Source organism: Hemiscyllium ocellatum, chromosome 6 (genome assembly GCF_020745735.1).
Source record: "Hemiscyllium ocellatum isolate sHemOce1 chromosome 6, sHemOce1.pat.X.cur, whole genome shotgun sequence".
Taxonomy (NCBI): Eukaryota; Metazoa; Chordata; class Chondrichthyes; order Orectolobiformes; family Hemiscylliidae; genus Hemiscyllium; species Hemiscyllium ocellatum.
In genome coordinates, this window is record NC_083406.1 from 113,630,175 (window position 1) to 113,648,138 (window position 17,964).

Sequence of the window (17,964 nt, forward strand, 5' to 3'; positions counted from 1 at the left end):
TTTTCCTTATGGTAGGGGAGTTTAAAACTAGGAGGCATGGGTTAAGATGAGAGGGGAGCGATGCAAAAGGGTCCGGCAGGGGTGGGGGGAGGCAGTTTATTCATACAGAAGGTAGTGAGTGCCTGGAATAGGCTGTGAGACATTGTGGCGGAAGTAAGGTACAATTTTGTCAATTAAGAAAACTTTAGACTGATACATGGATGGGATAAATATGGAAGGATGTGGATGCAAGCACATGGGACTAATTTAATTGTGAAAATTGAATGGCATGGGCAAGTTGGGCTGAACGGCCTGTTCCATGCTGTAGATTTCTCTGACTCTATGTAAGAGTTGGGTTAGTTTTACTCCAGTTATACATAGTCGCTATGAGAAAAATGTGTAGAATTTCTACACTTAGGTGCCACACAGGGAGGTTTGCTGGAGATGAGCCTACACATTTCCATGCACTCCCTGTTCTGCCCTGTGGCAGGTCATTCAACTGTTTCTTCTCTCGCCAAGAATGCAGCGTATGTGAGGCATGAGCAATTGGGTGTCAAAGCCCCAGGAGCAACTTAGCTACCTCTTTGCTTTAACTTTGCATTTCCTGAGTTATTACTGATGAGGTGTTTGTTGTGAAAGAACCAGCAAATGATTCACTTGTTTGCAGATTCTCACATTTTAATAAGGTGCTCTCAAAGGTGAAAGGCTCCAAAAGCCATAGGAAGATCATGGGACAAACTTTAGCAAGTTTTACCATCCAGCAGCAAATATGGTCCTCATGTTCAACTTATTGTCTTCAGTACTTCGGGAGGGAGTTTCATTGACGATAGGTTTCAGTATAGCAGAAGGGCAATCTGCCCAACTAGCTTATCAAGGGTGAGCTTAAGGGTCAGGAGAGAGCTCAGGAAGGTGCCGAGCCAGTTTCATCCCACCCCGATCTATTGTGGAGATTCTCCTCCAGCCAGAACATGCCCCACGGGTCAAATAAGACCCAGCCCTGTCAGCACTTGGGGTACAATGCTTGGGTGAAGGTTTGTTAGCTCAGTTGGCTGGATGGCTAGTTTGCAATGCAGTGGCCAAAAATGCAAAGCTCCACCACTGCAAAAACAGCCATGTTGAAAATATAACAGGTTGCAAAAATCATGATTGATGGCCGAAACTATCATGGACTAACTATGTAACAGTTGGGTTAGTTTTACTCCAGTTCTAGATGGTCTCTGAACTTGGGTTTCATGGAGGCAAGTTTGCTGGAGATGAGGTTTCCATGAAGATCCCTCCTTCTCAACTTCTCCCCTCACCTAAGGTGTATTGAAACTTGGTTTAAATCTCACCAGTCATCTCTCTCGAATGAGAAAGTAGCTCTATGGTCCAATAGGACTGTGGTAACTTTATCTTTACAGTGTCTGGAATGCAATATGGGACTGGAGTATTCTGCTTATGTGTTGATTTCAGAAGGTGAGAGCCACCACACCAGTAGAATTCCATTCCATAATAATGTTGGAGCAGAATTAGGCCATTTAACTTATCAAGACTGCTCCAGTATTTGATGATTACACATTACACATCAAATCCAGAATTGTCTGTACCCTGGTGAGCTGCTCCAAAAAGTATCTTATAGACATTTGACAAACTTCTTTTCTGGAGCTCTGCTACCAATCTGGTTTTCCCCCAGTCCACCTTCATGTTGATGTCCCCCATGATTATAGTAATAGTACCTTTCTTACATGCCTTTTCTATCTCCTGAATTGTTTTCTTCCCCATATTGTGGGAAATCATGTCTCATGAACTTGACTGAGTTTTTTGAGGAAGTAGCACAGAAGATTGATGGGGACAGAGCAGTAGATGTGATCTATAGTAAGGCATTCGACAAGGTTCCCCATGGGACACTGGTTTGCAAGGTTAGATCTCGTGGAATAAAGGGAGAACTAGCCATTTGGATACAGAACTGGCTCGAAGGTAGATGACAGTTGGTGGTGGAAGATTGTTTTCCAAACTGGAGGTCTATGACCAATGAAGTGCCACAAGGATCGGTGCTGGGTCCATTACTGTTGGAAATGAGCAAATGCACAAACAATTTGTGCATAACAAGCTCACACAATCAACAATGCTCAGATAATCTGTTTGAGTGATGTTCGGTGTGGGGTAAATCTTGTGAAGACTCAGATCATCAAGGAAAAGTGAAGGATGGGTATATGATTTCACAAAGTGAGCTACGCATCACAGTAGACCCAGGTTCTCACTTACTTCCATCACCACAGTAGCTACAAGTGGAATCTCTTCTGCCACACAGAGACTGTCTGGAAGAGGACTCAGATCAAAAGGAGAAATAAAGTGAAGTATTTCAGATTCTTTTGTTATCCCCCCTGGAAACCTAGGACTGAAGGCAAGTTACAAAAACCAATGTGTTGCATCGTGCACTCAAATGTACATGCCACCATTGCACTTGCCCTTGTATTGTTCCCAGACAATAACTAATCCCCTGCAACCACCCAAGTTCCCCTTCCTTTTGACTTCCAGTAAACACAGTTTCTCTTGTTACTTTTGCATAATTATAGCCTGATTTATTGCTTCAGGCTCCATGTTTCAACAGCAAATAGGCTATTGCTGTATTTGTGTCACTGGTAGCCAAGCAACTGACTGAGAAATGAAAGCAGTGAGCATTATGAGTAACTTGGCAAAGCACTCAAGAGAAGGACCTTCTGTTCTTGAGATTGTTTTTCACAGAATCCACAACATAGAGGTCATTCAGTCCAGGTGGTCTGTGTAAGTGTTCATGCTCTGCTTGTGCCTCCTCATGCCCAACTTAACCTTATACATTGCACATAACCTTCCTCACTATTCACTCTCCTTCCCTTTAAATACATCCATAATGCACCATGTGGTAAAGAGTTACATGCCCTATCCTCTTTCTGGCTAAAGATGTTCTTCCTACATTTGTTTGTGCAGGGGCCCGGTGGAGCCACTACTGCAATATGTGGACAGTTTGGTCTCACTTAGGAGGAGATAAGACTAAGAAATTTTCAGGAAGATGAAAACTAAGATTAATCAATATGAAATATTCTTGAATAAATCCACGAATTTATAAACATGGAATATAGGAACAGGATAGGATGGTTTGGTCCTTCAAATCTTCTCCATCATTCAATATGATGATTGCTAACCATCGAAGTCAGTACCCTGTTCCCACTTTCTCACATATCCTTTGATCCCTTTAGCCCTACAGCCGATACCTAACTCCTTCTTGAAAATACTAAATGCTTTCTGTGGCAGAGAATTCCACAGGCTCACCACTCTCTGGGTGAAGAAATTTCTCCTTAATCCAGTCCAAAGTGCCCTATCATGTATCCTTAGACTGTGACCACTGGCTCTGGACTCCCTGGTCATTGGGAACATCCCTCATGTGTTTACACAGTCCTTTTGGAATCTTATAGGATTCTATGGATGGAGCAAGCTCTAACCTCCAACCCTATGCATATTTCTGATATACAGCTGATACGGTTACTATATTTGAACACACAGCTGCATGTAAGAATTTTTTTGTATAATGGAGTTCCAGGATTTTGACCTAGTGACACTGAAGCAACAGCGATATATTTCCAAATCAGATGGGTGCGGCTTGGAGGGGAAATTGGTAGCGGTTTTATCCTGTATCTGCTGCCCTTTGCCATTGAGATGAAAGTGGTTGTGGGTTTGGAAAATGCTGCCCAAGGAGTCTTGGCGAATTTGTGCAGTGCACCTTGTACATGGTTTCACTACTGAGTATTGGTGGTGGAGGGTATGAGTGTACATGATACAAGTCAGCAAGCAGCTTTGACCCAGACAGCGTCAAGCTCCTGATTGTTGATGGAAACCGCACAGATCCAGGCAGTGGGGGAAATCTTGGAATTCCCTCCCTACTGGCATTGTGAGTCAGCCTACAGCAAGTGGACTGCAGCCATTCAAGGCAGCAGCTCGTCACCAGCTTCTCAAAGGCTATTAGGGATGGGCTATCAATGCTGGCCAGTCAGCGATGCCCAGGTCCCACAAATGAATAAAAAAATATATTCCATCACATTCCTGACCTGTGCCTTGCAGCTGGTGGACAGAGTCAGGAGGTGTGACTCACCGTAAAACTCCTAGCCTGTTACCTACTTTTGCAGTCAAGCTGTTATATTGCTGTCAACAATCATAATTGCTGTAGAAACCCAGCAGGTCTGTTGATAACTGTGGAGAGAAAGCAGAGTCAACCTTTTGGGTCCAGTGACCCTTCTTCAGAACTGTGTTGCTGCCAGACTTGCTGGGTTTCTCCAGCAATTCCTATTTTTGTTTCAGATTTCCAGTATCCGCAGTTCATTGGTATTTTTAGTCTTGACCAGTCCAGTTTTTGGTCAATAGTAACCCTCAGGATGTTGATAGTGCAAGATTTAGTGATGTTAATGCCAGTGAATATCAAAGACAGTAGTTAGACACTCCCTTGTTGGAGATGATCATTGGTGTGACATGCATATTACTTATCACTCAGCAGTCTAATCCTGGACATTGTCTAGATCTTGTTGCATTCAGACATGGTCTGATTCAGTATCTGAGGAGTTAGGAATGCAACATTGTGCAGTTATCGACAAACATTCCCCCTAATTATGATGCAGGCAAGGTCATTGGATTTCACCATGATTTTGTCAATGGCAATTAGGGATAGGCAATAAATGCTGGCTGATCAGGCCGTGCCTATATCTGATGTCTGATTTTAAAAAAAATTTGCTTAGCAAGTACATTCTCATTGATGCTCAGTTTGGATTTTGTCAAGACTACTGAGCTCCTGACTTTATTCCAGCCTTGCTTCAAGGTTGGATTAAATGAGCTGAACTCCATAGGTGAAATGAGAGTGACTGTCCTGAACATCAAGGCTATGTTTTATTAAATATGTCATCATGGAGCCAAGCAAAACTAGAGGCAATGAGAATCAGGGGAAAACTGTCTGCTGGTTAGTTCATGCAGAGCAAAAAGGAAGTTTGTTACAGTTGTTGAAGGTCACTTATCTCAGCTTCAGGACATTAATGTAGGACATTTCCAAGATAATGTCTAGGCTCTACTATTTTCAGTCACTTTATAAATGACCTTCCCTTCCATCCTAAGGTCTGAATAGGGATGTTAACGGATGACTGCACAATGTTCAGCACCATTTGGCACTCTGCAGATCATGTAGTTAACTGCGACCAAATGCAACAAAACTTGGACAATATACAGGTTTGAGATGATAAGTGGCGAACAATGTTTGCACCACACTAGTATCTGGCAATGACTGTCTTCCACATGAGAGAATCTAAGTATCGTCCCTTGAAATTCAATGGCATTACCATCATTGAATACCCCCCTTATCAACTCCTGTGTCTCCATTGATCAGAAACTCAACTGCATTAGCCATATAATTACATAGGGTACAAGAGCAGGTCAAAGGTTTTGAATTTTGCAGAGTTACTCACCTCCTGCCTCTCCAAAATCTGTCCATTATCTAGAGGGTACAATTCAGGAGTGTGATGCAATATTTCCCACTTTCCTGGATGAGTGCAGGCTCCAACAACATTCAGGAAGCTTGACAACATCCAGGAACAAGCAGCCTACTTATATCGGCATCACATCCACAAACATTCACTCCCCTTTGCACAGTAGTGACAGTGTACATGACCTATAAGATGTACCACAGAAATTCTCCAAAGGTTCGGAAACAGCACCATCCAAAACTCCGGCCACAACCAGCTAGAAGGACAACAATAGCAGATACATGGGAACACCACAAGCTGCAAGCTCCTTTCCAAGATGCATGACTTGGGAATACTCTGCAATTCCTTTAGTATCACTTGCTCAAAATTCTGGAACTCCTTCCCAAAACAATGTTATTGATTTAACTCCAGCAAATAAACAGCAGAATTTCAAGAGGCAGCTCACCGTGACCTTCACAAGGACAACTAGGGACAGGCAGTAAATGCTGGCCCAGCTAGTTATGCTTGCATCCATGAATAAATTAAGCAGGGATAGGGTAGGGAGCTGGTCTGTGTGGGATGCTTTTCAGAGGGTCAGTGTAGGCCAAATGGCCTGTTTACACACTGTAGGAATGCTACATAAAAGATGACTTTTATTTATGCGCTGTGGGCATCTCTGGCTCGGCCCATCCCTAATTGCCCAGTGGACAGTTAAAAGTTAATCACATTGTTGTTAGTCTGGAGACACACAAAGGCCAGACCAGGTAGGGACAGGTTTCCTTCTTGAAAGGACATCAGTGAACAGATGGATTTATCCAACAGTCGACATTGGTTTCATGACTCTTAATTCTAGATTTTTTTTGGTTCGATTCAAGTTTCACTATCGGCAGGATTCAAACTTAGGAGTCCCTCGGATATTATCTTGGTCTCTAGGTTACCAATCTAGCAATAATACTACAAGGCCATCATTGCTGGCTCAGTAACTACCCATTCCGAGATGCCCAGTTTTGGGTTTCCCATGACCAATCAACCCTGACCTCATTACAGTCAGAGGAGAGGTGAGAGTGACTGCCCTTAACTTCAAGGCCATAGGTGATCAGGTGTGGCATCACGGAGCCCTAACAAGCTATAGTCATTGAGAGATAGGGGAAAGTTCTCCTCTTGTTGGAGTCATAAGTGGAACATAGGAAGCTGGATATGGAGATCAGTCATCACACATCCTGGACTTTTCTGCAAGAATTCTTTGGGGAATATCCTGGGCCCAACCATCTCCAGCTGATGGTACTACAGAGCCACACAGTCTCTGATCAGTCATCAGCTCTGAGAGTTGGGAAGGATCTCCTTTCTGTAATGAGGGTCTCAATGTCAATAGGTTAGTCTTAAATTGGTTCAATCAATCCCAGAATGGCTACAGTAGGTTTGGTACCAGCTCTTCAAAGAATTCACTATTAATTCCACTCATACTGGTTAACTAGAGTTATCTGTAAGCCTGACAGGATAGATTCCCTTCTCTGACGAGCATTAGTTCTGCAGCACAGACTTGAGGTATTTGGCCCAATTAGTTTATGCCAATATTTATGATCCACACAACTCATCTCCCACTTTGCATCTTCTTATCTTCCAGATTATCTTTCAATCGTCTCAGCTTCACATTAAATGCACCCATGTTAATTGCCTCAACTAGTAAGACAGAGGCAAATTCCACATTCTAAACACTCTCCAGGTAAAAAAAAACATGTGTTCCTGAATTCCTGATGGGATTTATGATTAACTATTTAATATTAAATATTCAAGTCCCCCAGTTTCTTGATTAACCTGCAAATAGTAAGATCTTTTCTGCATCGAACTTATCAAATGTCAGGTGACTAGTAGCAGAAATGGCTATGAGGCTGGTTAAGAGTCACAATCAAGCATGCTGGGAATTTTGATTAGGCTAGTTTAAACTCTGACCTCAGTTAAAATTGTAGCCCGGGCATGTTGGGACCTGTCCTGTAAACACTGACTGTAAAAGTTTCCTGTATTGCCCAAATAAGGCAGGTGGTCTGCTCGACACACTGACACCATATTACCTTATATGAAATATGGAACGTGGCTGTTTACAACTTGTATAAACATTTGTGAGTTGTTTACCAGTAAGCTCCACTGGCTGGGATCAAACATTATGATCGGTGTGGGTCAATTCATTGGCTGAGTGCCAGAGAAGTTTCTGGAACAATGTATTTCACGATAAAAGTTTGCAAAACAAAGGAATTTGCAAGACCGAACTCTCAAGACCTACATTAGTGAAGCATGTGCCCTGAAGTCATCTTCAAAGAAGACCAAGAACCGTGAGGTAAGATTTATACTGAAAGCAAAATTGGCTACTTTACTCAAATCTGGGTAATATTTGTTTCAAGCCAAACTTGTTGAGTTAAAGTTAGAGTTAGGGTTAATTATGCATTAAGTTAAAGGAAGGTAAAATGAAGTTAAATAAAGTGAGTTCACATTGAATTTAAATTAGATGACTTAAGAAGTAAATGTTGCAACAAATGAATGTTTGATATTGAGTACTGATACCTAAAGAGTTAAATAATGTAGGTTTTGATTAATTAAAGTCTGAGTCAGTTCCCTGCCTTTTGTCTGTCACGCAAGGGAGGAATATATGGAGAAAAGGATGGAGTACTCCTTTTGAGCACTACATCTTTATTATTGGAAAGATTGCCATTAGTCTGCCTCTCAGCCTTCCTTTATCGTGGAAAAAGAGCTCCAGCCTCATCAGCCTTTCCTGAATAACATTAATAAACTATTTGGGTTTATGGTCATTTCTGTTTTCAGTTCCCAAACAATTCATTACCACACTTACTAAATTCAATCGCACAACTTGCTGTGCATAAGATTCAAATGCTTGACCTTGGGGCTGCTCGTTCCAGTAACCCTTGGCAGCCATACGCTTCATTTACAAATAAGTGATGGTTGCAGCAAAAATGGTTTGAAGTTCAACACCACCTACCCAAGGACAATTCGGGATGGAAAGAAATGCAGACCTCGCCTACATCACCTGAAAGAATTCACTTTTTAAAAGGTCAGTTGAGAATCAATCCAGCACCATGATGGACAAAATAGACTAACTGATTTTTTTGTTTTGCTTTATTTGTTGTCATGTGTATCTTGTTACAAAGTACAGTGAAAAGTGTCATATCGTGTCACCAGATATGAGGCACCATCTTGCCTCAACCATATCTAAGTTGTGATCTGATACTGCATATCTTTACTTCCTTCGGCATGTATTTAGGAACGGACTTTGTTTTTGTCTGCAGGTGAAAAAGATAAGACATCACACCCCCTCAGGTTCAGGTAAAAGGTTAATCCTTAACTAAGGTTCCATCAGAGTCTGTTGACCAGGTTACTAAAAGCTTTATGGAATATTGGGCTTGACAGAAAGCTAGAAAATAAAAGGATGGAAGTTATTTTGTTTTTATATAAAGAGCTCTGTTTAGAATGATTTTCAGTGCTCTGTTCCATCCTGGGCAAGACACCTGAATTAGCACCTGTTAGCGTTGGAGCAGATTTCCAACAATGATACCGGTACAAAAAGTGTTGAATTGTGAAAAGAGGGTGCAAAAAAGAGTCTTGTACACTCTTGAATACAGAAGATTTAGGGGTGGGTGGTCTAACTGAACTGAATAAACTAAGATAAGGAGTTGTTGAGGTGAGTGAGAAAGACAGAGAGCGATAGAGAGAGAAAGAAGCTAATTTCTCCCATGAGGAAACCTGGAACAACGGTGTCACCTTAAAAATACAGCAGCCTCCTTCATCCAAAAGATAATATAATTCTGGAACATTCTGCTCCAAAATGATGAGAGATCAATTTAAATTTATTGACAATTTTTTGGTAAACAAGTTTATTAAGGTTTACAGAGTCAAGGAGAGCGGGTTGAGTTAATGTTCCAAAAGTGATACTGTAATACAATGATGGGGCAGGCTTAAGAAACTGAATGTTTCTCTGTAGAAAACGTGACCACCACTTCTGTGAGGAATTTTCACATTCTCCCCGTTTCAGTATGTGTTTCTTCTGGATGCTTAGCTTCCTCCTACAGTCCAAAGATGTGCAGGTTAGGTGGATTAGCTATGGGAAATGCAGGGTTATAGAGTGGTGGTTGAAGGGGTCAGTGTGGGCTGAATGGGCTAAATGGCCTGCTTCTGCCCTGTAGAGATTCTATTTCAAAAGGAAACTTCTGAGGAAGCTTTGGTTGAAGGCTGCCTTGCAGAGCTACAAATGCTGATATCACCAGATTTGGGTTAGATGTTGGTGGGGGAGGAGAGTATTGACGTTGTCGGCTTCCCGATAGTAAACAATCAGGTGGAGCGAGGCAGCTGTTTCTTTCACAGGCCCACTTCAGCAAACTTTGAGCTGAATCTCAGGGCCCTGAATGAAACTAAGAATAGCTTTGCCTTTTAGAGTTGGAGGCAATTCAATGTTGTTTGGCTGGTAGCACTTTCTTTTTGATTTGTCAGCACGGCACGAGCTTAAAAAGAAGCAAGCCCAAGGGAGTTTTAAATCAACAAGTTTGTTCTCACTAACTACAGAGGACAATCCAACAGGAAGTAACAGTTCTTGTGGTTCTGTTCGCCGAGCTGGAAGTTTTTGTTGCAAACGTTTCGTCCCCTGGCTAGGCGACATCATCAGTGCTTTGGAGCCTCCTGCGAAGCGCTTCTTTGATGTTTCTTCCGGTATTTATAGTGGTCTGTCCTTGCCGCTTCCGGTTGTCCTTCAGCTGTCCGCTGTAGTGGTTGGTATATTGGGTCCAGGTCGATGTGTTTGTTGATGGAGTTTGTGGATGAATGCCATGCCTCTAGGAATTCCCTGGCTGTTCTCTGTCTGGCTTGCCCTATGATAGTGGTGTTTTCCCAGTCGAATTCATGTTGCTTGTTGTCTGCGTGTGTGGCTACTAGGGATAGCTGGTCGTGTCGTTTCGTGGCTAGTTGATGTTCATGTATGTGGATTGTTAGCTGTCTTCCTGTTTGCCCTATATTGTGTTTTGGAAGACAGCTAACAATCCGCATACATGAACATCAACTAGCCACGAAACGACACGACCAGCTATCCCTAGTAGCCACACACACAGACAACAAGCAACATGAATTCGACTGGGACAACACCACTATCATAGGGCAAGCCAGACAGAGAACAGCCAGGGAATTCCTAGAGGCATGGCATTCATCCACAAACTCCATCAACAAACACGTCGACCTGGACCCAATATACCAACCACTACAGCGGACAGCTGAAACTGACAACCGGAAGCGGCAAGGACAGACCACTATAAATACCAGAAAAAACATCAAAGAAGCGCTTTGCAGGAGGCTCCAGAGCACTGATGATGTCGCCTAGCCAGGGGACGAAACGTTTGCAACAAAAACTTCCAGCTCGGCGAACAGAACCACAACAACGAGCACCCGAGCTACAAATCTTCGTGCAAACCTTGAGTAACAGTTCTTGCAACAACACTATAGTTTGCCTTTTATCTCATTAGAATACTTCTAGATCTGAGTTTGAGAGCTTTTCTGAATTCTTTCCTGGAATGTGGGAGGCATTGGCATGGACAGCATTTACTTCCCATCTCTACTGTCCCTTGAGTTTAATTCCTGCCCTGGTGGAATTGAACCTGTAATCACAAGGCATGAGCTTTAGGATTACTAGTCCAGGAACATTATCATTGTGGTTGAAGAGTGTGGCGCTGGAAAAGCACAGCAGGTCAGGCAGCATCCGAGAAGCAGGAGAATCGACGTTTCGGGCATTAGCCCTTCATCTTGATGAAGGAATTATGCCTGAAACATTGATTCTCCTGCTCCTCAGGTGCTGCCTGACCTGCTGTGCTTTTCCAGCGCCACACTCTTCAACTCTGATCCCCAGCATCTACAGTCCTCACCTTCTCCTACATTATCATTGTGGAACAGGTAAACTGCATATGGTGATACAGGGCCACTAGAAACATGTTACATTACCCCTTGACCAAGGAGAGGGAAAACGAGCAGTGAGAGTTTTTTACTGACATTTAAATTCCAGTTCCATTCCAATATTAGAAGAGAAGCTGATGGTCCAATCTGTTTTGTCTTAATGTAAAAAAGATGAAGTTTGAAAGGGACCTGAGCAATGAGCTTTGTAAAATAGTCTGTGGTTTGGGTTGCAGTAAATATAATTACTGTATTTCATGGTTTCATGCCCCCGGCTAAAAATGCAGAAACTTGTTTTCAATATTTGTTGCAAGATACATTTTGTAGCTGGCCTGTCAACGTTAGTGGAAGACTTTGAGGTACTCTCAAGGTCAAACATTTGCATAATTGTTTACCACAGTTCGAACGATACCTGACTTCCCACTGTAAACAAATCGACTTGTCCAACAGCATCCAACTTGAAATTAAGCCTGTTAATGACTTGACAAAGCAAAAGTTAGTCTCTTGACATTTGGAGCTATTTCCACAAGCAGAGAATGATTGGCAGTGCCACAAACAGCACAGGCTAAATTTTGATACTCCTGTTCTATTTGGAAGTGTAGCTTGACTCAGTTGGGAGCAATTTATCTTCAGGTTATGTGGGGTGAGAGGCGAAATGCCTTTACAAAACCATCCTAATGTAGCATTAAACCAAAACTCCATTGCAATTTTGTTTTGCCTGACAATGATGCATTTTAGAGGAGGTGGTAGCTAGATCAGGGTGCTGTTAACCAGCTCAGGTGGATGTCAAACTCAATTGGATAGTAGAAGGTTCTGGATTACATGCAGTAATTTGCTGATTTTAAGTGGCTCGGGTCACCCTCAGATCCCTGGTCCTGACACTGGACTTATTTAAAGAATGTGAAATGGTGACGGCAGTAGACAGGTGTTTCAGGGCAAAAGAATCTCTGTGTTTATTTAAATACAAAAGGTAAGTGTAATGCAAGAAATACAGGTAAAAACACTAAACAGTGAAATTAACAACTATACAGAGGACAATAATTAAGTACACTTAAATTAAACACAGATTAAACACTATTAGAAGCTAAACAGAAAGTTTAATCAGGCTCCCTACCTTTGGAATCTCATGCACTGTCACCACCCGCCTTCCCCTCCCTGCTCACTAGATCGGAAACTTTGGGATCTCAGGAATTTAAGCTCACCATTGGGGAAATTTCAATTTGGGCTAGCATGGTGGTTCAGTGGTTAGCACTGCTGCCTCACAGTACCAGGGACCCGGGTTTGATTCTCACCTCAGGCGATTGCCTGTGTGGAGTTTGCACGTTCTCCCCGTGTCTGCGTGGGTTTCCTCCGGGTGCTCCGGTTTCCTCCCACAATCCAAAGATGTGCAGGTCAGGTGAATTGACCATGCTAAATTGCACATAGTGATGGTTGCGTTAGTCAGGGGCAAATATAGGGGAATGTGTTTGGGTGGGTTGCTGTTCGGAGTGTTGGCATGTACTTGTTGGGCTGAAGGGCCTGTTTCCATACTGTAGGGAAACTAATTTGAGAAAAAGTACAGCTGGCTGTTCCTGCTTGATGTACCTGGTGCTGGTTGAAGACTTTGGACAGAATAGGCCTTCAGTCTGGGTTGAGTCCACTGATGCTGTAGGACATGTAGTGGATCTGTCAGGGGGGTATTTGGTTTTCTTTACTTTCTGGTGGTTTTTGTGGGCCTGGTTTTACCTCTGGATGTGTCTGAGGCCTTGTGATGTCGGTCAGGTCAGTGGCTTTCAGAGTTTGTCAGTTCTTTGATCTGCTGGGCATTTCTTCTTAGTCAGTAAGAGTCAGAGTTTGGAGCTGAAAACAGGAGAAACTAATGAGAAAGTGGTGAATCTATGGAATTCATTGCCACAGAAGGCTATGGAGGCCAGGTCATTGAGTATATCTAAAACAGAGAAAGATAAGTTCTTGATTTCCAAGGGGATCAAAGGATATGGGGAGAAAGCAGGAAAATGGGGTTGAAAAACCTATCAGCCATGATTGAATGGCAGAGCAAACTTGATGGGCTGAATGGCCTAATTTCTGCTCCTATGTCTTTTGGTCTTATGGTCTTTGTCAACGGTGTAGTTTGCAACAACCTGATAAAGTTTCAAATATTGGGATTCCTAACTGTAGCTCAGCTGGATCTGAAATCTTGTCTAAGATTTTTCATTGTTCTGCAACTGTAACACGAAACTTGGGAATCAAAAGGAGAAATCAACCCATTTTGTGTTATCTGAATTTGCCCTTTGATCTACAGGGTTGTTGCATCTTTTGTTCCTTTTTGAATATTTTTTCCCCACCCACAAGAGTTAGCTATGTGTTTGCTTATAAGAAAGTGTGTTGTAGTGATTGGATTGATGTCCGCCGGGTGGATCACATTGAATATGAGTTCACTGACTGGGGTGGCTGATCTGATCCAATCAGGGAGCCCTGGCTGACATATAAATAGGCGTGGAAGGAGTTCTGCTCACTTCAGGAGCTGGCTCTGTGCTAGCTGAGTCAGTGTCATGTACTGCGCATGTGTAAGTAAAGGGTGATGGGATTCCAGCCTTTATGGGGTTGTTTTATGTGGGTTTTAGGATTAAGGGGGATATAGTTTAATTTGCTAGTGGGTTCCTTGATAGCCAGCTTGCCACTTCATTCAAAATGTGGTTTACCCATATTATTTTTGAGCTTATAGAAAAGTGAATGCCTATTTTGTTTTAGTTAACAGCAAGGAAGGGAAAAACAATTGACCATGGGATAGGACTTATACCTTTGGCACGGTTTGTTGAGCAGTGGGGCTTGTTTGTCAATGACCACCTCCTTCACAGAATCTTTGTAACCTAGGTGGTCCACTCTGCCTATGTTGGCCCTTTGAAAGAACAATTGTGCTCAATCCTCAATTCACTGCTTCCTACCTTATGATATCGGGATTGACAATCCTGAAAGATAAATGTAAATGACACAAAGACAGTTTAAGTTGGTGAATTATAATTGCTGTGTCAAAGGTATACTGGCACAACTTTAAAACTTAAACATGCTTTCTTATGTGGAGAATTGGTATTTAATTCTGATGGTGATATTGTTCTTGTGAAAGGAAAGTGTCAGTGGTACACACATGTCATCACTAATTTTAATTTTAAAGTCTGTCTGGTATGACTATCATTTGGCCAAGCAATGGACTTGCAGCTGTCATTCCAGAGTGTGAACAGTTGCTCATGTGTAACTGCATCCTGAAGAAAGTCAGACTCTTCTTATTACAGATTCCTCAGCAACAGTGAACAACCAGTAATGAGGAAGAGGTAGAACTAATAATAATAGCCACAGTGAGATGTGCCACTTGCAACTGTTGCTACTGTCTGTGTTGGGGCCCATGCCTGGAGAATGAGAATGATACTGTAACTTGGTTCTCTCTTCTCTTATTCCCTAATGTCTCTTGTTTAGCTGACCAGCAACACAAGCAAAAGTGGTGAATGTTTAAGGGACCAATTAGAAGCTGGCGAGTTGGTCTAGGGGTATGATCCTTGCTTAGGGTGTGAGCGATCTTCACCCAATTAAAGGGTGGCACGGTGGCTCAGTGGTTAGCACTGTTGCCTCACAGCACCAGGGTCCCAGGTTCGATTCCAGCCTCGGGTGACTGTGTGGAGTTCGCGCATTCTCCCCGTGTCTGCGTGGGTCCCCTCCAGGTGTTCAGGTTTCCTCCCACAGTCCAAAGTTGTGCAGGTCAGGTGAATTGACCATGCTAAATTGCCCAGTGTTAGGTGCATTAGTCAGAGAAATGGGTTTGGGTGGGTCACTCTTTGGAGGGTCGGTGTGGACAGGTTGGGCCGAAGGGCCTGTTCCCGCACTGTAGGGAATCTAATCAAATCCTGGATGAGCCTTTGTTTTGGGCAGCACAGTGGTTAATTCTGCTGCCTCACAACACTATGGTCCCAGGTTTGATTCCAGCCTTGAGCAACTGTCTGTATGGCGTTTGCACATTCTCCCCATGTCTGAGTGGGTTTCCTCCCACAGTCCAAAGATGTGCATATTAGGTGCATTGGCCATGCTAAATTACCCACAGTGTCCAGGTATGTGCAGGCTAGGTGGGTTAGCTATGGGAAACGTGGGGAGAGAGTGGGGAGGGTGTGGGTCTTGGGTGGGATGTTCTTTGGCAGTTGGTGCAGACTCAATGGGTCGAATGGCCTCTTTCCTTACTGAAGGGGTTTATGAGAATGAAATAAACATAGGAGCAGGAGTAGGCCATTCAGCCTATTCTACCAATCAATATGATCATCCAGCTTAGGACCCCACTCCTACTTTCTCCCCATGCCCTTTGAGCCCTAAGGACCATATCTATTTCCTTCTTGAAAACATTCAATGATCTGGTCTCAACTACATTCTGTGGCAGAGGATTCCACAGGCTCACTATCTCTGGGTGAAGAAATTTCTCCTCATCTCAGCTCTAACTGACTTAGCCTGTATCTGTAGTGTATAACCTTTGGTTCTGGTCCATCTGGTCATCACGGACTCCTTTTTGGATTTATTCTTGGAGTTATTCTGTCTGTACCTATTAGAATATTTTACTTCCAATATTCAATGAGATCATGGCAGATCCAGTAATCCTCAACTCCGCTTTCCTCACTATCATTGATTCTAATTAATTATGAAGAATGTCTGTCTCTGTTAGCCTTGAATGTACATGACAACCCAACCCCAACAACTTTTTCTAGTGAAGAATTCCAGATTCACAATCCTCTGAGAGAAGAAATTCCTCTTCATTGAAGTCTTAAATTGAGAGACCTATATCTGAGATGACACCCTCTGGTGCTGGTCTCTCCTACAATGGGGTACAAACTTTCCATGTCTACCTTGTCAATTCCTCTAAGAATATTTCATCAGGTTACCTCTCAATTTTCTACATTCCAATGAGTACAAGCCCAATATATTCAACCTATCCTCATAGGACATGTATGGTATCAGTCCATGGAAAATTCTGTGGATTGCCTCCAATGCTAATATATCTTTCTTAGATAAAGGGCCCAAAACCATTCATGTTCTTCTATTTAAGGACTGACTGGTACCTTGTATAGTTTTAACAAAGCTTCTGACCATTATATGCCATTACTTTGAAATTAAGGCCAACATCATAGTTTACTCCCGTTTATGTATTGAAATTTGACGCAGTAAATTTGTGATTCATGGAAAGGGACTCCCAAGTCCCTCTGTTTTTTAGCTTTGTGCAGTCTTTTGCCATTTAAAGAATCATCACCTCTGTTGCATGTGAGTTTGCTCGCTGAGCTGGAAGGTTCATTTCCAGACGTCTCATCACCCTACTAGGTAACATCTTCAGTGGGCCTCCGGGTGAAGCACTGTTGATGATTCCTGCTTTCTATTTATATGCTTGGGTTTCTTTGGGTTGGTGATGTGATTTCCTGTGATGACATCATTTCCTGTGGTGGTGTAATTTCCTGTTCTTTTTCTCATGCTTTCAGTTCTGGAGAAATGTTATCCTACTTGAGGGGTTTTAGTCAGTGAAGACTCCAACTGCTGAGAATGTGGATGGAAGTTTGAATTTGTCAGAAGTGGAAAGTTTAAGCCATCAGTATTGAGAAGGTTCATGCTGGCAGACTTTAAAAGAAGATTTAAGTGTTTCAGAAGTCAAAGAAGTAGAATTGAGAAGAGTCATAGAACATAGAACAATACAGCAAAGAACACGCCCTTCAGTCTTCGATGTTGTGCCAACCTGTGAACTAATCTAAGCCCATCCCCCTACACTATCCCATCAATGTCCAGTCCATATGCTTATCCAAGGATTGTTTAAATGCCCCTAATGTGGCTGAGTTAACGACATTGGCAGGCAACACATTCTAAGCCCTTACCGCTCTGAGTAAAGAATCTGCCTCTGACAGCTGTCTTAAGTCTATTACCCCTCAATTTGTAGTCATGTCGCCTCATACAAGCTGACATCATTATCCTAGGAAAAAGATTTCCACGATCTACCCTATCTAATCCTCTGATCATCTTGTATGTCTCTATCCAATCCCCCCTTAGCCACCTTCTTTCCAATGAGAACAGACCCAAGTCTCTCAGCCTTTCATCATAAGACCTTCCCTCCAGACCAGGCAACATCTTGGTAGATCTCCTCTGCACCTTTTCCAATGCTTCCACATCCTTCCTGAAATGGGGTGATCAGAACTGTACACAATATTCCAAGTACAACCACACTAGTGATTTGTATAGTTGTAGCATGACATTACTGTTCCAGAACTCAATCCCTCTACCAATAAAACCGAACACACCGTATGCCTGAACAGCACTATCCACCTGGGTGGTAACCTTCAGGGATCTATGTACATGGACTCCAAGATCCCTCTGCAAATCCACACTACCAAGAATCTTTTTCATTGACCCAGTATTCTGCCTTCCCGTTATTCTTCCCAAAGTGAATCACATCACATTTATCTGCATTGAACTCCATTTGCCACCACTCAGATTCTGCAGATTATCCAAGTCTCCCTGCAACCGCAACATTCTTCCACACTGACCACTACTCCACCGACTTTAATGTCATCTGCAAACCTGCTAACCCATCCATCTATGCCTGCAT